General features: G+C 44.0%; 1 protein-coding gene across 5 annotated transcripts in view; it reads right to left on the reverse strand.

Moving 5' to 3' along the window:
• znf438 (zinc finger protein 438) overlaps nucleotides 1-21,951 on the reverse strand; it is a 345,274-nt gene that overhangs the window by 316,772 nt on the left and 6,551 nt on the right. For 4 of the 5 annotated variants that reach the window (XR_011593391.1, XM_070881520.1, XM_070881519.1 and 1 more), the window contains exon 1: nucleotides 6,806-6,833. The exons of the other annotated variant lie outside the window; for it this stretch is intronic. The gene's annotated coding sequence lies outside the window, so the exon portion shown is untranslated. Of the gene's footprint in view, nucleotides 1-6,805; nucleotides 6,834-21,951 lie in introns of those variants that run through there. 5 annotated transcript variants of the gene reach the window in all.

Raw genomic sequence — 21,951 nt, forward strand, 5'->3', positions numbered from 1 at the left:
CCTTCATAGCTAGTGGATTTGAGTATAGGAGCAGGGAGTTCTTACTGCAGTTGTACAGGGCCTTGGTGAGGCCACACCTGGAATAGTGTGTTTAGTTTTGGTTTCCTAATCTGAGGAAAGACGTTCTTGCTATTGAGGGAGTACAGCGAAGGTTCACCAGATTGATTCCGGGATGGCGGGACTGACATATGAGGAGAGACTGGATCAAGTGGTCTTGTATCCACTGGAGTTTAGAAGAATGAGAGGGGATCTCATAGAAACATATAAAGTTCTGACAGGATTGGACAGGTTAGAGGCAGGAAGAATGTTCCCATTGCTGAGAAGTTCCAGAACCAGGGGTCACAGTCCAAGAATAAGAGGTAAGCCATTTAGGACCGAGACGAGGAGAAACTTCTTCACTCAGAGAGTGGTTAACCTGTGGAATTCTCTGCCGCAGAAAGTTGTTGAGGCCAGTTCATTAGATATATTCAAAAGGGAGTTAGATGTGGCCCTTACGGCCAAAGGGATCAAAGAGTATGGAGAGAAAGCAGGAAAGGGGTACTGAGGTTGAATGATCAGCCATGATCTTATTGAATGGCAGTGCAGGCTCGAAGGGCTGAATGGCCTGCTCCTGCACCTAATTTCTATGTTTCTATGGTCAGAATGTACAGCTATGGTTGTAAGCTTTCTGTAAATGCTGTGGTAATAATGTCCAGTCAAAACTCACAGTTTTAAGACAGGCTGAGGCCTCAAGGTAAAACCTTTAAGGGCATTAAGAGATAATTCAGTGAGTACATTTAATCATGTTGCATAAATTTTGATTAAAAAAATTGTGTTGAAAATCTTATTTTGGACATTAGAAGCTGCAGCAGTTTGTAAGTAAAAAGCAGGAGAAATACTTTTCAAAAAGCTTTTTGAGCAATTAGATTTCTTCATCAACAAACAGCTAAATGTTTCCGTGCAGATTTTCCCCATTGTAAATGTTTATACATGATTTTTTTCTATTGAACTATGGGTTATTATAAAAGTGAGGCACCGGCAGCAAGATTGGTGTGTTCAGTAAGTACACACCCTACACAAGATTTTTAATAATGTATAGATTTTTATTAATATATAGATAAGCAGACAAATATTGGACACGCCATCAATCATTACCCCTCCATCACCTTGTTTTCCTGAATGCACGCCACCCAGATGATTATTTACACTCAAGTGCAAAATAGGAAAATCTGCCCCATGTGTCAACTGTCAAATTTTATTGATTGCGCACAAACTACAGATGATTCATCCGTTGTAGAAGGCGATAGAATAAAGTGGAAATTCTAACTATCTGGGGGCATTAGAGAGCTTCAAACCTGGCTGGAAGTGGAACAAGAAGGTGGGTGGTAACCACCACCCATGTAACTGGTGCCCCTCCTCCATATCGCATCAGTATCTTGTGCCGGGTCCGTCACAGGCAGGTGGCTCGTGCTCTATATGATTCACTTTTATCATTTGATCTAATTACATAGTAAAAACAAGCTTCAAAACTGCAGCTCTCCAACTACCTGACAGCAGCCAACGAGTTAGAAACATCGTCAAGCAACCTTTTATACCAGATTCAGGTGGTCAGAATATTTGCTGCTGGCAAATAGGTGGAAATTTTTGGGAGTTCTCTACATTGAGTCCATTTTGATTTTCCTCTCAGTGCAGTGAAAACAACCATTCACATGGATAAATCTTCTCTTATCACTAGACATCTTAAAAAATGATAAAAGCCTTCATATGGGTGATCTTTCTGGTTTCCCATGTGGACAGCAGCCAACACCAGCGAGTAATAAAACATTATACCATTGAGAAAGTCTGTAATCCTTCTTCCAAGCAAGTAATGACTGCTCGGAGCAAGTGAAAAACTACTTTAAAGCCGGTTTGACTGTGTAGACCAAATGATAAAAAATTTGTGCGTTGTGCAGCAAAAATGTAATTACGGAGAATTTATAAGGAAACCGGCCACTTGGCCGAACCAGTCCGTCTCAGCATTTACCCTCCACGCAAGTAAATGTGCCTAATCGCATTAACCTACCATGGAGTAAATGCAGAGCACTAAGTATCTTGGACGACTGGATTTCTCCTTTAAATAAAAGGCAAACGGCTTCAGTGTGTTCACATCTGTCCAGCTTTCATCTCCTTTCATCCACCCACACAGACGGAATCTGGAAAAAACTGGCTAGTTCGTTGCAGGAGACATCTCAGACCACAGCATGGGTGATCCTACATGTCTAAGTAAACTCATTTGATAAGTGAAGTTTTTAAAGTTGTGCAGCTATTTGTTTGTGATTAAGAGATTTATTCTCCCTATGGCTCACCAACTGTAGATACAGGAGATTTTCCTACATTCCCAACAGGTACGTGAAACTCTGGTTATGTGGAATGAAGGGGAAATGCCATGTAAGATGTGAGACACAAGAAATCGTCAGGGTAATAACAGGAAGGAAAACATTTGTCTGTCAAACTAGCATCCACTATTCCTTTAAACTTGAACAATCAATGCAACATGTGGGATAAAGTCTGCACAGACGAATTAAATAGGGAAGAGATTCCTCGACCAAAAGTCAACGGTCAGAAAGACGTGCACCAGGTATCTTAAGAGACCAGGGAGCTCAATGGATTCCCCATCTTACAAGTTCAAAACAGAATTACAGCTCTCAAAATCAAGGTGGCAGAATTCACTTTTAATAGTCAATTATCTGCCAGCTTTAAAAAAAAACTACAAAAGCAAACTTAATGTTACCTTCTCCAAAACACAGGTGTTTGGAGGCGGTTTGTAAAAGACTGCACACTAAGCTTCCTGCGTGTGGGAGTACAGCAGTGTTGAAATTAGAATAATAAGCTGAACTCATCTCACTCCCAGTGTCACTGGTCCATAGCACAAAATTACTCAGCTGAGCAGGCATTGTTACCTTTGATTCCTGAGACTCGTGACTCTCCTGATATAAAACCGTCTAAAAGGAGAGCAGTGACTTTCTTTTCAAAAAGGACCAAAAGTAAAATGTCATGCAAAGCCCCAGTGCCTGTTGCTATATTGCAGTGGATTGCACCATTCCTAAACATGTTACTGTAACAGCTTGTAAGGTTTTGCTGCTGCATTATAAGTACTATTAAATGTCAATATTAAAATGCAAAGCACAGCAGGATTAATATACAGTTTATATATGAACAGGCAATTATGTCAAAAATATACAAACCTCAAAATAATTGAGCATGTTAATAAATAGACACAGTTTAAAAAATTAATAAAGGTGTTTAATTAATCTTAGGGTTTTTTTTAAAACATCACATCAAAAACTATGACCAGATCAGAAATTTCCAAGCAAGATTGCACTGTGCTTTTTCAATAACAACTTATGTTTGTTTAGCGCCTTTAACATAGTAAAGCATCCCAAGGAGCTTCACAGGAGTGTAACAAGACAAAAAAATAAGTTGACACCAAGCCACATAAGGATAAATTAGGGCAGATGACAAAAAGCTTGGTCAAAGAGGTAGGTTTTAAGCAGCATCATAAGGGAGAAAAGAGAGGTAGAGAGGTTTAGGGAGAGAATTCCAGAGCTTAGAGCCTAGGCAGCTGAAAGCACGACCACCAATGATTGAGCGATAAAAATCAGGGATGCTTAGGAGGGCAAAATTAGAGAAGCGCAGATATCTCGGGGGAGTTATGGGGCTGGAGGAGATTAAGAGATAGGGAGGGAAGAGGCCATCGAGGGATTTGAAAATAAGGATGGGAATTTTCAAATTTAGGCGTTGCTTAACCGGGAGCCAATGTAGGTCAGCGAGCACAGGAGTGATGGGTGAACAAGATTTAGTGAGAGTTAGGACATGGGCAGCAGAGTTTTGGATGATCTCAAGTTTACGTAGCGTAGAATGTAGGAGACATTGTATTAGCAGCACAGACCTGCGAAAATGCCGACACTGAAGGAATGAAATTCATTCATCTCCATATACATGGTTTACAAAACATAATGGCCCTGAAATCCCGGCCTCGCCCGGTTCGTACAGAATACTTACGGACCCGGTAAGGCCTCGTAAAAGCCGGTTTTCAGCATGCATTGCGCATGTGCTGAAAACTGGCTTTTCCAATCGGTCAAGATAGCTCTTGACAGATCCTCCACACCCTCCAGGAAGGACATTCGTGCAGGCAAAATTGGGCTATTTACCCATCTCTTGCCCAACGAATGTCCTTCAAACTCTTGCGCCTGGTAAAAGCAGGTGCATAGCCTACTTTTACCAGCGCAAGTGTTTTAAAACATATAAAAATAAAATTTTAAAACACATTTTTATGTTAAAAACCCTGTCCACTAAGGTAAGTTTCTTTTAAATCCTATTATAACACTTTCTTTTTAAATCCAAAAAAGATATTTTTTCTAAAACATTGAATTAACTTTAATAGCAATTAATTTTTAAATCGTGAGGTGTTTTTTAAAAATTTATTATGTTGTGTTTGGGTGTTTTAGGGGGGTTATTCTCATTGATAGTAATGTAAACTCGGAGATACAGAGTTGCCATTATTATCAATGAGAATACTGTACCGTGCTTGGTTATCCAGGTCCACATGACTCCAGCTTCTATGCCCGAACCTCGAAGACGGGGGCGCGCTCCGATACGCGGGAAAAGGCGGCCTCCCACCACAATCTAAGGCGCCTCCGGGACCACCAGGTACCTTCATAAAAAAATTTAGCGTCGGAGGCGTTCATCCGAAGGAACCCTCCATCCGGAATTTCAGGGCCAATGGGCCTGAATTTCCGCTAGAGGTCTTCCCGTGGGCAAACTAAAGAAAAAAGGTCAAAAACTGCGCACTTACTTGTTACTGCTGCACCTGCTCGAACTTCCGAGCCCGAGGCCTTCACTCCTGCACATCAGAGCACGAGCACATTGGGACGTGCGCAGGGTTGGAGCTGTAGTCACATGGCTCTGGGCAGCCAATCAAGGTACAGTATTTTCTCATTCATAAAAATGGGAACTCCGTAAGTTGGAGTTCCCATTATGATGAATGAGAAATCGCACCCCCCCACACACATAAAATCAATAAAAATTAGAAAAGTACACGACATATTTAAGAATCATTTAAATTAAATTTCTTAAAAAATATATTTTCCCGACTTTTCTTTTTTAAAAAGATGTCTTAAAATAAACTTACTGTAATGGGGAGGGTTTTTAACAATAAAGTATGTTTTCATGTGTTTATTTAACTTAATTTTAATGTTTTTATGTATTTTTAATCACTTGCACCTGTAAAAGTAGGCTATACGCCTGCTTTTTCAGGCGCAAGATCTTAAAGGACATTTGCTGGGCAAGATATTCGTAAATATCTGAAATCTTGCCCTGCAAGTGTCCTCGCTCCCGACATACACGAGATCTGTTAAGCCAGAAACTTGATAGATTGGAAAAGCCGTTTTTCAGCCAATGCGCATTTCAGGGCCTATACATATTTACAAATAATTTTAGCTAACTTTCAGAATTGAGGCGAACTGGATAATATCCACCACCACCCATTCCAATCAGCAGAAAGTGTATCTATTGAAATATGCAGAGAATAAACTCTTGCTTAACACTGGCAAATCTCATCATGATCCATTTCAACCAAATTATTCACGTTAAATCCAAAAGCTATTTTAGAAATATGCTGCAAATTAAATGCTTCCTTCATCTCTTTCAAACTGCTGACAGAATTTTTTTTTAAATTGTTGGAGAATATTTTTCATTCTCTTCATGATGTCACTAGTAGCACATTAGGAAATCTTTTAACCAGGCAAATTACGATCATAAATGTCTGCGTTTGTACAGTCTTGAAGGTCAGTGTGGCAAATTTGTAGAGGCGCAGATCAACCACATAAAAACAAACTAGTTTTAGTTAAATTATGATAAGTAAGCCGGCCTCTCTTTATGATGCCATTTTTTTGCCCTAAAATCTTCATTTAATGTGCAAGTTACATCAGCTTTGTGGTGAAGAGTTAAAGAAAATGACTGATCCACAAGCTGCCTGACAATAATATTGTTTTTGTTGAATTCCTATACTGGTTAAGGTGAGGAATGTTAGTGCTAGGAAAGGAACGCTTTCTGCACTTTTATTCACCCCAGCTCCAGCATCAAGTGGTCCAAGTACAGGTATAGGACTGGCACCCCAAGTTCAGAAGAATGCCCGCCCCACAGCATCAGTCTTGGTTTCCTACACCAGCCACCTTATCGCTTCTCTTTGGGAAAGAGATAGCTTGATGTTCTGGGGCAGGAATAAGACGTAATGTATACAAATAAGATTACATTGCCAAATTAACCTGGTCGGAATTGCACCAAGAATACCAGAAGGAGCATGAGAGAGTCAAATATGTACATTCCATATCATTAAATCTGGGGTGGATTGAACCTAAATCTCAAAATGCAGTAAGTCAATGTGCAACCTAATGCACCACCCAAACCAGGCAATAGTTTGGATAAATATCTATAACATAACCAGGGTGGCACTGTAAGGACAGGTATGTTACATCATTCCTATCATGCTGTATTGATAAAGGCAGAACCTTTGCTAAGAGTTCAGTCAGCACATGGTAAATTTGTTGCGCAACTTTACAGCTGCTGCCAATATTCTATCTTTAGGTCCTTAGCAAGGTGAAACTTCCAGTGCCAACTTGGGCATAAACATTCCTGCGTACACACCAGTCAACATTTCGGGGACATGGTCTGCTCGCCTGTGTTTGCAAGAAATTGTACAATTCTAAATGTATTGCTTACAGTCTTAACTGGAATGATTCTATAGACCATTCATTTTTTTCAACGAAAGAAGAAAATTGACTCAAACCTTTATCCCTTATTCATAGATTATCTTCTGCTCCTGGGAAGAAAGAAAATCATTCAGTCTAAAATGGCAGTGAGACAGCAGTTTTCAATAAAACGGAGCAGATGCCCCAAACCCACTTTGTAATAGGTCAATAAATGCAAGGTCCATTTTCCTGTCGATTCAAAAACACCGGAAAATGCACCAAAGTATCATCAGTTAAAATTTTCTGGAGAGGGTATACCTCCAGAAAATAATTCAACATCTGTGGCCCCCCTTTAGATTTTCAGGTATTTATATTTCTCCTCTTACTCTTACAACTGAAAAAAATGTTGAGTATACCTACAGCTGAAGTCACAAGTCCATATCTCATTATACTTTATGCACATTGTTATTTTCACGTAACAACTTATAATTAAGGTGTTTTTGAGTTGTCTGCTTTTTTGAAGCTGTCAGTCAGCTTTTCCTAGTTCTCTCGGTTGACACACATATTCCTATAGTTTCTTGTAAAGTACTATAGGTACACACATTACCAGAGGACTAGAAAAAAGAACAATCGTGACAGGATATTAACTGGTTCCTCTTCCATATTCTGGAAATATACAACAGGTTAGTATTTAAATTCCTGTTATACCTAATCAGTAACAAGAAACCTTTTTTTTTTAATGCTTCGTCATCACTGGCACGTTTATTAAATCAAAATTCTATTCTTTCACTCCTGAATATATTATGAGCACCTTAGTTAATTGACACCAATATGACAAAGGGTCATCGACCCGAAACGTTAACTCTGCTTTCTCTCCACAGATGCTGCCTGACCAGTTGAGATTTCCAGCATTTTCTGTTTTTATTCCAGATTCTAGCATCCGCAATATTTTGCTTTTGTGCCAATATGATATATTTGTATTTTGCATGATTGTGTGTGTATTTTCACTATTATTTTAATTTTCTGGAATGCCCGTGGTCTCCCAAGCTCTGCGTGTCTTTATCCCGAGGGCAGGCAACTGACCCGTTGCCAAGGCCCCACCTAATGCTGAACACGAGGTGCAACCCGTGAACGACTCTCCTTACAAGTTTTCCTGACCCCCACCTCTGGGAAAGAGCATGGAATTCCCCCCTAAAGCAATTCAGCTGGATTCTGGAAGTCAATGGTGTGGAAAATGGGATCTGTATCCTTCTTCACTGGGATTGCACAGCATATTGATGCTCTTTTGGGCCACATCACCATCATGAATTGGTGCAATGGATACAAATAAGATGACATTGCCAAATTAAATCCAAAAAATGATAAAACTTGCATTAATAGGGTTCACTTCTTTTTTTCACTGCTCTAAATTATAATATTTGGGACAGTGGAACTGTTGCCAGTGCTCAGAGTAAATTTATGGGTCTGTAAAGGAACAGCAAATGCAACACAAATCCAGGTCAAGTTTACTTTAAATGTTTTTAAATTAAATTAGAAAGAACAACGTAATTTCTTCCTTCCCATCTTTAAAGTGCTCACACATCTTGGCTCCTCATGCAATCTGACTTTTCCACTAAAGTAACAGGCAAGAAGTACTTCAGTAAATGAATGACTTGATTACATTATTCAGTTTCATGAGTGTCACTGTTTATACTTCATCACTTAATCTGTAAAAGTAGCCAATTTAGTAATGATAGATTTAGGTACTTCAGGTGTTCTGCATATCACATTTTTAGCAATGAGAAAGGGAAACAAAAAAACAATGGATTTTCTAGTCCTGTTCCAACATATGAGGAGACCCTCAAAGAACTGAACAAGCACATCACCGATCCAAGAATAATTCTGATCAAAGCAAAGAATTCCAATATAATTTGCCATTTAGGGCTGTGAAAATCACAATCTAAACACAATCCTTATCCCAGCATAAAAATTCTTGGTAAACCGGTTATGCATTTATCAAGAAAAACTGCATTGATGTGTTTCAAGCTGAAGTTGAAAGTTTGGATTTAGAGTGCAATTTGGCAGTTAAAATGGTCAGCATATCAACGCAACATAATCCTACCTGGATGAATAAACTACATTAGTCTAAATCCTAAAACAGGTTGCATATTCATAAAAATGAATAAAAATGTATTCATTTGTTTTTAAATCAATTGAAAATTCAATTTTATTCACACACTTCTGAAGGTGTACAACATGACCTAATAATGAGCTCTTTGCCTTAGTGAAGAAAAGGCAAAATGCTACTTTTTAAAAATAATTGAACGCAATCCTATTAAGGGTCTACAATGCTGCGGGAGTTGGTCTTTAGTTTAATTCCAATCATGGTGGGGGTTAGACCATTCCAATCTCCTGATCAAGAACAAGAAAATCATGATGTAGGTCTAAAATTACAGTTAAAAAAGTGTTCCCGTGAATGTCCTGGTTGTCGTCCATTGGCCCCTCGAGCCTGCTCCACCATTTACAAAGATCATGGCTGATCTGATCGTGGACTCAGTTCCACTTCCCTGCCTGCTCCCCATAACCTTCACTCCCTTATCGTTCAAAAATCTGTCTATTTCCGCCTTAAATATATTCAATGACCCAGCCTCCACAGCTCTCCGAGGCAGAGAATTTCGCAGATCTAGAACCCTCAGAAGAAATTCCTCCTCATCTCAGTTCTGAATGGGCGGCCTCTTGTTCTTAAACTATGCTCCCCCTAGTTCTAGATTCCCCCACGAGTGGAAACATCCTTTCTGCATCTACCTTATCGAGCCCTCTCAGTATCTTATATGTTTCAATAAGATCTCATTGTTCTAAACTTCAATGCGTATAGGCCCAATCTGCTCAACCTTCATCTCAGGAATCAACCGAGTGAACTTTCTCTGAACTTCCTCCAATGCAAATGATGGGGGGGTTGACTTATGAGGAAAGGTTGAGTAGGTTGGGCCTCCACTCATTGGAATTCAGAAGAATGAGAGGTGATCTTATCAAAACATATAAGATTATGAGGGGGCTTGACAAGGTAGATGCAGAGAGGATGTTTCCACTGATGGGGGAGACTAGAACTAGAGGGCATGATCTTAGAATAAGGGGCCGCCCATTTAAAACTGAGACGAGGAGAAATTTCCTCTTGGAGGGTTGTAAATCTGTGGAATTCGCTGCCTCAGAGAGCTGTGGAAGCTGGGACATTAAATAAATTTAAGACAGAAATAGACAGTTCTTGAACGATATAGGGATAAGGGGTTATGGGGGAGTGGGCAGGGAAGTGGAGCCGAGCCCATGATCAGATTAGCCATGAGCTTATTGAATGGCAGAGCAGGCTTGAGGGGCTGTATGGCCTTCTCCTGCTCCTATTTCTTATGTTCTTATGTCCTTCCTTAAGTAAACAGAGAATTCCATAGATTTACAACCCTCCGAGAAGAAATTTCTCCTCATCTCAGTTTTAATGGGCGGCCCCTTATTCTGAGACTAACCAGTGAGAAGCTGTTCAACCTTCGCCATCTCCAGGCTAGGTCCAAGACCACTCCAACCTCTGTCGTCGAGCTACAGTATGCGGACGACGCCTGCGCCTGTGCGCACACACAGGCTGAACTCCAGGACATAGTCGACGTATTTACCGAGGTGTACGTAAGCATGGGCCTTACGTTAAACATCAATAAGACAAAGATCCTCCACCAGCCTGTCCTCGCAGCACAGCACTACCCCCAAGGCATCAAGATTCACGGCACGGCCCTGGACAACGTGGACCACTTCCCTTATCTCGGGAACCTGCTATCAACAAGAGCAGGCATTGACGACAAGATCCAACACTGCCTCCAGTGCGCCAGTGCAGCCTTTGGAAAAAAAAGTGTTTGAAGACCAGGCCCTCAAAACTGTCACCAAGCTCATGGTCTACAGGGCCATAGTAATACCCGCCCTCGTGTATGGCTCAGAGACGTGGACCATGTACAGTAGACACCTCATGTCGCTGGAGAAATACCACCAACGATGTCGCCGCAAGATTCTACAAATCCCCTGGGAGGACAAAGGCACCAATATTAGCGTCCTGGTCCAGGCCAACATCCCCAGCATTGAAGCACTGACAACAGTCGATCAGCTCCGGTGGGCAGGCCACATAGTTCGCATGCCTCTACTCGGAACTTGTCCATGGCAAATGAGCCAAAGGTGGGTAGCAGAAACGTTACAAGGTCACCCTCAAAGCCTCCCTGATAAAGTACAACATCCCCACTGACACCTGGGAATCCCTGGCCAAAGACCGCCCTAAGTGGAGGAAGTGCATCTGGGAGGGTGCTGAGCTCCGAGTATCGTCACCTAGAGCATGCAGAAATCAAGCGCAAGCAGCGGAAGGAGCGTGCGGCAAACCAGGCTCCTTGCCCACCCTTCCCTTCAACCGCTGTCTGTCCCACCTGTGACAGAGAGAGACTGTGTTTCTCGTATTGGACTGTACATCCACCTAAGAACTCATGCTAAGAGTGGAAGCAAGTCTTCCTCGATTTCGAGGGACTGCCTATGATGTCTCCTAGTTCTGCATCCACCTTGTCGAGCCCCCTGATTATAAGTTTCAATAAGATCACCTCTCATTCTTCTGAACGCCAATATGTATAAGCCCAACCTACTCAACCTAGCCTCATAAGTCAACCCCCTCATCTCCGGAATCAACCCAGTGAACCTTCTTTGAACAGTCTCCAATGCAAGTATATCCTTCCTTAAATACGGAGACCAAAACTGTATGCAGTGCTCTAGGTGTGGCCTCACCAATACCCTGTATAGTTGTAGCAAGACTTCTCTGCTTTTATACTCTAACCCCCTTGCAATAAAGGCCAACATTCCATTTGCCTTCCTGATTACTTGCTGCACCTGCAAACTAACTTTTTGTGCCCAGGTCGGGTGGCACGGTTTAAAGTGTTTTGTTTTGCAGATAAACTCCAAAAAGAGTTTCATGCACAAGGACATTGTTCCCAGGAGGCTGGTCTGTCGATCGCCTTCCTATCCCTCGACCAAGAGAAGGCGTTCGACAGGGTGGATCACGACTATCTGCTCGGAACTCTGCGCGCTTTCGGGTTCGGGACGCATTTCGTCGCCCGGATCCGACTTTTGTACGCCGCCGCGGAGTGTCTGATTAAGGTTAACGGGTCCTTGACGGCGCCCCTTCGCTTTAGGAGAGGGGTGCGCCAGGGATGCCCCATGTCCGGCCAGTTATACGCCGTTTGCGTGGAGCCTTTCCTGCGCCTCTTGCGGACGAGGTTGACGGGACTGGCTCTGCAAGGGCCGGGCGTGGAGGTCGTCCTCTCGGCTTACGCCGATGACGTGCTCCTCGCGGTAGAGGATCCCGCTGACCTGCGGAGGATGCGTGAGTGCCAGGAGATTTACTCGGCCGCATCCTCCGCCAGGATCAACTGGGAGAAATGTTCCGGACTCCTGGTGGGTCAGTGGCGGGTGGACTCCCTGCCGGAGGAGCTCAGGCCTTTTGCCTGGAGCACGACCCATCTCCTCTATCTGGGAGTCTACCTTAGCCCCGACGAGGGAGCCTGGCCGGCGAACTGGCAGGAGCTGGAGGCCAAGGTCGCCGCTCGCCTAGGGCGCTGGACAGGACTGCTCCGAGTGCTGTCCTACAGGGGTCGAGCGCTAGTCATAAACCAGCTGGTGGCCGCAATGCTGTGGTACCGGCTGGTCACTTTTACCCCTCCCCCTGCGTTTGTCGCCAAGATACAGAAGAAGCTGGTGGACTTCTTCTGGAACAACAGGAAGCACTGGGTCTCTGCCGCGGTCTTGAGTCTCCCGCTTGAGGAGGGCGGTCAGTCGTTGGTGTGCGTCAGCGCCCAGCTCGCGACTTTCCGTCTTCAGACCCTGCAGAGATACCTTTACGTCGAGCCCCCTCCTAGGTGGTGTGCTCTGGCGAGGTATTTCTTCCGCCAGCAGCGCGACCTCAATTATGACACGCAGCTCCTGTTTGTGAACTTGGGGGGTGCCAGGACCGCCCTCCGGGAGCTGCCTGTCTTTTACAGGGAACTCATCAGGGTCTGGAACAAAGTCTCCACCAAGCGCAGCTCTCCGCCGGCTGGAGTGGCGGCCGTCCTGCAGGAACCGCTGCTCGGGAATCCGTACCTCCACGGCCGAGGTTTTATGTGGCGGTCGGAAGAGAGGGCTGTGGCTGGTGAGGTGACCAGGGTCAGGGACCTGCTCGATGGCGGAGGAGCGAGCTGGATGGCGCCAGACACGCTGGCGCGGCGCCTAAACTCTGCCAACGTCCGCCACGCGGCCGATGCCATCGAGTCGCTAAAAACAGCTCTGGGCCCTGACTCCATTAGGTGCATCGAGGAGGCTCAAGCACGTGGGGAGATCCCGTCCGAACTGACCCCCGTCCGGACGGAATTCCTCATTGGCGCCAAACCCCGGAACCTCCCTCGGGGGCCGGCGCCTCACAACTTGAGCCGCCTCGGGGAAATCCCCTCCATGCCTTTCAGTTCCGCGCGGAGGGGTTTCCTGTACGGGCTGCTCCTGCACACCCTCAACTTTGCCATCCTCGCCGGCCGTCCGGACACGCCATGGCGTACCATCTTGCCGTCCGGAGGAGGCGGGGGTCCCCGATGGAGGGCACTCTACGCAGGGGTCCTCCCACTATTCATCGGGGACTTGGCCTGGAGGGTGGTGCATGGAGCAGTGCCGTGCAACAAATTTTTAAGCCGATTCACGGACTCCCAGGCCGCCTGCAATTTCTGCGGTCTGGAAGAGTCCGTGTTCCATGTTTTTATGGAATGCACAAGGTTGCAGCCCCTGTTTTATTATTTGAAGGGGCTGCTCCTGAAATTCTGGCTGCACTTCAGTCCCACTCTCATGATCTTTGGGCACCCTGTGCGGAGGGGAGCGGGTAGGTCCGAAGGCCTCCTCGTAGGACTGCTCCTGGGCACGGCCAAGGGTGCCATCAGCCGGTCCAGGCAGCGGGCGGTCGAGGGGGTCGTTCAACCTGACTGCCTGCCTCTCTTCCGCTCTTACATCCGGTCCAGGGTGTCCTTGGAGATGGAGCACGCGGTGTCCACCGGTACGCTCGCGGCCTTCCGCGAGAGGTGGGCACCGGAGGGACTGGAGTGCATCATCACGCCCGGCAACCAAATTTTAATTTGATTTTACGTTTTAAAGTTTAATTTGTTTTAATTGCCGGTGCTTTTAGTGTCCCCTTCCCTTTTATAGGGGGCACTGGAAAATTGTGATTTTAGTGCCCAAAAAAAAAGAAAAACACAAAAAAAAACCAAAAAAAGGAAAAAAAGGGCCTTGTAAATGTCTGGTGTGTCACCCAGGTCGGGTGGCACGGTTTAATGTTTTATGTTTTGTAGGTAGACTCTAAAAGAGTTTCATGCTCAAGGATCTAAAAGACTTTCATGCTCAAGGACCCCCAGGTCCCTCTGCACCTCAGCATGTTGTAATTTCTCCCCATTCAAATAATATTCCCTTTTACTGTTTTTTTTCCCCCAAGGTGGATGACCTCACACTTTCCGACATTGTATTCCATCTGCCAAACCTTAGCCCATTCGCTTAACCTATCTAAATCTCTTTGCAGCCTCTCTGTGTCCTCTACACAACCCGCTTTCCCACTAATCTTTGTGTCATCTGCAAATTTTGTTACACTACACTCTGTCCCCTCTTCCAGGTCAGCTATGTATATTGTAAACAGTTGTGGTCCCAGCACCGATCCCTGTGGCACACCACTAACCACCGATTTCCAACCCGAAAAGGACCCATTTATCCCAACTCTCTGCTTTCTGTTCGCCAGCCAATTCTCTATCCATGCTAATACGTTTCCTCTGACTCCGCGTACCTCTATCTTCTGCAGTAACCTTTTGTGTGGCACCTTATCGAATGCCTTTTGGAAATCTAAATACACCACATCCATCGGAACACCTCTATCCACCATGCTTGTTATATCCTCAAAGAATTCCAGTAAATTAGTTAAACATGATTTCCCCTTCATGAATCCATGCTGCGTCTGCTTGATTGCACAATGCCTATCTAGATGTCCCGCTATTTCTTCCTTAATGATAGTTTCAAGCATTTTCCCCACTACAGATGTTAAACTAACCGGCCGATAGTTACCTGCCTTTTGTCTGCCCCCTTTTTTAAACAGAGGCGTTACATTAGCTGCTTTCCAATCCGCTGGTACCTCCCCAGAGTCCAGAGAATTTTGGTAGATTATAATGAATGCATCTGCTATAACTTCCGCCATCTCTTTTAACAGCCTGGGATGCATTTCATCAGGACCAGGGAACTTGTCTACCTTGAGTCCCATTAGCCTGTCCAGCACTACCCCCCCGAGTGAAAGTGATTGTCTCAAGGTCCTCCCTTCCCACATTCCTGTGACCAGCAATTTTTGTCATGGTTTTTGTGTCTTCCACTGTGAAGACCGAAGCAAAATAATTGTTTAAGGTCTCAGCCATTTCCACGTTTCCCATTATTAAATCCTCCTTCTCATCTTCTAAGGGATGAGAAGGGGGATTTAATAATTCCAAAAGTTAATGCATAAGGGCAGCGAGAAGGGGGATTTAATAATTCCAAAAGTTAATGCATAAGGGCAGCAAGAATGTTTTCAATAAACTTGCATTCCAACAGACCAGGCCATTTACCATGGAAATCAAACAGGATAGCCTAGAGATCAAATCTCTCATCAACAACTGTTTGGTCTGCTTAGAGACAATGGGGAGCAGCAATACAATCACCTTCCTCAGGAATCACTCCCCAAACGACTGAACTTGTGCGAGGACTCCATCATCCTCAAAGGCCACAGAAATAAGGTTAGCTTAACAACATTTGATTAGTGCTTTTGTATATTTATCCAGAGATCACAAGCAGCAGCAAAATAAATTTAAGACAGCAGGATTTTGGTAAGCTTGTGAATCAAACTTCTTCACATTCATAAATCAAATGTGCAAAATCCTTGTTGAATATCATCCTGAGTTTTTCCACATATATCATAAAGTGGGGGGGGGGGGGGAGGATGAAATGACCTTGTTGAATTAAATTGAATAGCTTGTATCTCAAACTGACTTAACAGCTGGTATGTGTCTTCCATTACAAATACTTCTTGCTCTCAAAATGCTCAAAAATGTTAATGGAAGATAGAGAGGGACATGCTACAACTATTTTAGTTGTATACTTTAATCAAGTGCCCCCCTAATTAAAGGGGAGGGGGGGGCACACTCCAAAAGCTTTTCAAGTGCCCCCTTGTTTTTTGGAGGGGGGGGGAATTTGAGGGCACTAGAAACACAAATTATGCAAGTGCCCCCTGGCTAAAAGGTGAGGGGGGGGCACTAAAACCGACAACTTAAACAAATTAACCTTTAGACATTAAATCAAATTAAAATTTGGTTGCCGGGGCTGATGATGCACTCCAGTCCCTCCGGCGCCCACCTCTCGTGGAAGGCTGCGAGCGTACCGGTGGGACCTTGCTATTGACAGAGATGTACATGTGTTCTCACTTCAGAGGACCAACGATGGAAGGTTAAAACGTACTGCTCGTTCCAGCCACCACTTAAGGCACAATCTAGGTCCAGCTTGTGATCATTTTGTGACAGCCACGCATAAATCTCATACAACGGTAGGGTGTCAGCAAGAGAGAACTTCTTTCCGACTTCACTGTTCAAGTCTTTCAACCATGAAACACATGATAAAGAGGAAGCGAAGATACCCACAGGAAGGAGATATTATAAATGAGTTTAAAATAATAATTGTGGATCCCAAAAGTAACACCTACAGTAACAAATCATAGCAGTATCTGTACAAGGGTTGGGAGGAGGAGTTTCAGTAAGAATTTTATAAATATCTATTTGTTTTTAACGAAATTTTCATAGGTCTAAGGTGACCACAGGAAAGATCAAGGATGCCAATACCCAGGTGGAGATTGCATATGGAAACCTATGCTGTAAATTAGATATGCTTTAATGAAACTCTGGTGGTTCTGCTATTTGACTAGGGAGTATTTACTTTTATGATTAGCAGGTGTATTCATACACAGCTGAATCTGATCTGCTGTTGCAAAACAAGGTATGATTTAAGATGCAGGAGTGCAAAATTAGACAGATGTTCACAAGCTGGAACATAATTTACTAAGGCTACTATTAGCATGAATAAAATATAAAGGGATTTGATGGCCCAGTTAAACATTTCAAATATTTCATCACATTCATGTCCTTAAAATGTGGACTTGCCTTTATGCAAGAGACACACCTGGATGGAACCGAATCAAAGCACTGAGATACAGGGAGTGAATGAGCCAGATGTTCCCATCATACAACAAGAAGCTACAGCTCCTCTGATGGCTCAGCTGGTAAAGACACCACCTGATATAGCACTGGGCCACAAAGACCAAATTGACCCAGGTTGAAGTCTCGATCTGTGCTCAGTGAGTTGCAGTTCAAGCAGCATTTATGATGCTGAAATTGGTCTCAGCACTCGGGCTTCCATTTTTAATTGATCACTATCCAGCAACAACGCCGCTGGAAAGTGTGAACGTCAGGCAAGATAGTCAACTGTTTATGGGGGCGGGAGGTCTTAAAGGGAGGATAGGGTATAGGGAAGGAATTCCAGAATGTAGGGCCTCGAGGGCAGGCGGCCGACAATGGGGGGCCGGGGGGGGGGGGCGAGGCACAAAAGACCAGAGTCGGAGGAATGGCAGGTTCTATGGTGAGTGGTTGTAGTGCGCTAGAGAAATGAGGAGAAGCGCGGCTTTTAAGTGATTTAATTGTGAGGATGAGAATTTTAAATTGAAGGGATTAGGGGACCAGGATCCAATGTAGGTCAGCAAGGACAGGAGTGAGGGTGGGTGGGATATGGTGCAGGATAGGATATAGGAAACAGAGTCTTGGATGAGCTGAAGGTGGAATAATAAGACGTGGAAGGTAGAAGGCTGGTCAGGAGATCTTTGGAATAGTCAAGGTATGAATGAGAGTTTCAGCAGCAGATGGGCTGAGGCTGGACCGGAGGTGGAAAGAGGAGGTCTTTGTGATGGACAGGGGGTCCATACGATATGGGGTCATAAGCTCAGCTCAAGTTCAAGGTCGATTAGGATGCCAAGGTTACAAACAGTCTGGTTTAAATTAGGTCAGTAGCCAGGGAAGGGTAGGTATCGTTAGCAAGGGTAAGGAACATCGGAACGGGAGTCGACCATTCAACGCCTCGAATCTGTTCCACCATTCAATGAGATCATGGCTGATCTGTATCCCAACTCAATTCCACCTGTCTTAGCTCCATATCCTTTTATACCTTTGGTTAGCAAATATCTATCACTCAGATTTAAAATTATGATTGAGCTTACATCTACTGCTATTTGCGGGGAGAGGGTCCCACAGTTCTTCCAGCCTTTGCATGAAGACGTGTTTCCTAACTTCCTGGCTCTGATTTTAAGGTTATGTACCCATGTCCTAGACTCCCCCACCAGCGTAAAAGGTTTCTATCTACCCTATCAATTCCTTTCAAAATCCTAAAAATCATAATTAAATCACCCTTTAACCTTCTATATTCCAGGAAATACAAGCCTGGTTTTTGTAATCTCTCATAATCTAACCCTTGGAGCCCTGGAAACATTCTGGTGAATCTGCACTGCGCTCCTTCCAAGTCCAATAAATCCTTTTGACGGTGCAGTGGCCAGATGTGGTCTAACCAGGGCTTTCTATAGCTGTAGCAACATTCCCTCCCCTTTATATTCTAGTTCTCTAGTCATAAAAACTAATATTCCAGTTACCTTGTTGATTATTTTTTGTACCCGACTACTACATTTTAGTGATGTGTGCATGAACCCCTAAATCTCTTTGGACCTGCACTGTTCCTAGCTTTTCACCGTTAATATAATAATCAGATCTGTCCAAAATTCACATTTACCTGTGTTAAAATTCATCTGCCACAGTTTACCCACTCACTTAACCTATCTTCCCTGTGTGTGTCTCTCGGCATCCTACGAAGGGCCCATCGAGGCACTCGTCGTCACTGCCTCTTAACAAGCAGTGGCCCCAACTACCCCATCCTACTCTCTCACTGACCTTCCCACCCAGCACGCCCACTGGGGATTAATCTCGCCAATCTCATTCCCATCCAATTTAGCCTTTGACAGTCGACCACCCTATCCGTCTCCAACGCCGCTCCCCCATCATCCAGCTGGGTGGGACTGCACTCGAATGGTTCTATTCTTATTCATCTAATCGTAGACGGAGAATCACCTGCAATGGCTTCTCTTCCCACTCCCGCATCGTTACTTCTGGTGTCCCCCAAGGATCTATCCTTGGCCCGCTCCTATTTCTCATCTACATGTTTTAGGATTACATCATCCTAAAACACAGCGTCAGTTTCCATATGTACGCTGATTACACCCAGCTCTACCTCACCACCACTTCTTGGTCCCTAAATTGTCAGACTGCTTGCCGGCATCCAGTTCTGGATGAGCAGAAATTATCGCCAATTAAATATTGGGAAGGCCAAAGCCATTTTCCTACATTACAACAGTGATTTCACTTCTAAGTACTTCATTGGCTGTAATGCGCTTTGAGACATCCGGTGGTTGTGAAAGGCGCTATATAAATACAAGACTTTCTTTCTTTCATTGTTTTCAATCCCCGCCATAAACTCCGTTCCCTAGCCATTGACTCTATTCCTCTCCCCAACTTCTGTCTGAGGCTGAACCACACTGTTCGCAACCTTAGTGTCATCTTTGACCCTGAAATGAGCTTTCGACCACATAACTAAGACCGCCTATTTCCACCTCTGTCATGTAATCAACTGTCACTGTAATCCATGTATAAACTGACCGAAGTTGTACACCGTGAGAACACTTGACCACTAGGTGGTGAACTTGTGGGAGACACTCCTAACCTGGACTTTCAGGTATAAAAGGGGAGGCTCCACCCATCTTCTCCGCTTCAGTGCTGGCAAATAAAGGTTACTGGTCACAGTGTGACCTTCTCTCTAGTATGGGCCTCATGTGCATTTGTACTGTATAGTAAGGACATATTATTGGAGACGAGAAACTGGGATTTAAACCACGCGAGCATGACCACTAGAAGCACAGACGAGAGGTACTGTGTTGGTGATGATTGGGATGATTTTATTGAGAGACTACAGCAAAGTTTCATCACTAAGGAATGGCTGGGACAGAATTCGGCCGACAAACGTAGGGCTCATCTCATCTGATGGTTTGTGGTTCCAGGACGTACTCCCTGATGAAGGGCCTTCTAGCGCCAGAGAAGCCGGCGGACAAGACTTTTGAAGAGCTCAGCAAATTGAGCGGGGAACACTTTAAACCGGCGAGCAGCATGCACATGGCGAGACACCGGTTTTACACGCACCAGCGGCGAGAAGGGCAAAGCTTTCCAGACTTCGTGGCAGACCTCCGGCGACTGGCGAGCCTATGTAAGTTCCCAGATGCATGCAGAGCGGAGATGCTGTGAGACTTTTTTTATTGAGGGCATCGGGCACGTTGGGGTTTTCAGGAAACTGATTGAGACCAAAGACTTGACCCTGGAAACAGTGGCTTTGATGGCCCAGACATTTATCTCAGGGGAGGAAGAGACCAGAATGATGTTTGACCAAAATTTTGGTTTAAATGCAGCAAATGGACGGAGTCAACATTGTTAACGCAGCACACAGATCTCCAGGCAGGCAGGGGCAATCGGACATGCCCGAGCATGTAGTCGAACCCAAAGGGGGAATTCAACAGAGACAATGGCTAGCTGAACGGGACAATGAGGCAATTTAATTGATAAATGTAATCATTATTGTCAAATATATCATTCTTTAAATTTTGGGGTTTTGTTTAGGCCCTTATTTTGGACATTAGAAATGTCACGTTAGAGAGAAAATGGCGTATCAAAAGTCTTCAGAAAACATTTTGAAGTATTTGAGAGGGAACAATAACAGTGTCATCTGGTGGTCAGGTTGAATTACAGAGTGACAACTTTATGTAAGTTTACATTATGAATGGAGAATGTATGATGACACATATCAAGAAAGACTGGATCAACTGGGCTTGTATTCACTGGAGTTCAGAAGAATGAGGGGATCTCATAGAAACGTTTAAAATTCTGATGGGTTTAGACAGGTTAGATGCAGGAAGAATGTTCCCAAAGTTGGGAAGTCCAGAACCAGGGGTCACAGTCTAAGGATAAGGGGTAAGCCATTTAGGACCGAGATGAAGAGAAACTTCTTCACCCAGAGAGTGGTGAACCTGTGGAATTCTCTACCACAGAAAGTTGTTGAGGCCAATTCACTAAATATATTCAAAAAGGAGTTAGATGTAGTCCTTACTACTCGGGGGATCAAGGGGTATGGCGAGAAAGCAGGAATGGGGTACTGAAGTTGCATGTTCAGCCATGAACTCATTGAATGGCGGTGCAGGCTCGAAGGGCCGAACGGCCTACTCCTGCACCTATTTTCTATGTTTCTAAGTGTAACAAAAAAGTGACAAGAAAGGATTTGTTGACAGGAAGTGCGCAGAGGTAAATGTATTATATAGATATATTTTTGATTTGCTCAAATCTTAATGCCTCTGCTCCCCCGGGCTTGCTTCTACATCCCCACAGTTATGCTCACCATCAGTTGCAATAGTATAATGGTCTGGCCCATACACTGCACCACACCATCTACCATCACTGCCAAGCATCCAAGCAACAAGAGAAGGTAGTCCATTCAATGTTACACCTCACGGAATGGAGCTCTTTGCAACTGCAGTCTTTAATTGATGGGAAAGAAGTATCAACTGGATCGCAAGTTCATCTGAAGGTCTACTTAATACCACAGGTACTTGCATTTGACTTAGTCCATGTAAAGTGATACATTTCCCTTACAGGACTAACCATCCGTTACTATCTTAACACAATACCAATTTTAGGAACAAATTCTATATAAAAAAAACAGCATGAAAATGTCTAAGTCTGCCAAGATTCCTTTAGATTAGGATAATTCACAGTTAAAGACAGTGGAAAAGGTTAAATGACCGTGTTGTTACAAGTCATAAAGCATTTATATAGCTAGTTTTAAGAAATGCAATTAGTTGCTATAATTTAATTGTTTACAGTAATCTGATGCATTAAAAGCTTGTGTTTCAACAGTGTACATACATAAATGTACACCTTAATGCTGTTGCTAATTGATCCGTTTACTCTCTATTCTTTTAAATTGAGAAGTGAATAAATCCCTCCCAAGCCCTCACTGCAACAATCGCTGATTGACAATGTCTCAGGTACAATAG

This window comes from Pristiophorus japonicus, chromosome 5 (genome assembly GCF_044704955.1).
Source record: "Pristiophorus japonicus isolate sPriJap1 chromosome 5, sPriJap1.hap1, whole genome shotgun sequence".
Taxonomy (NCBI): Eukaryota; Metazoa; Chordata; class Chondrichthyes; family Pristiophoridae; genus Pristiophorus; species Pristiophorus japonicus.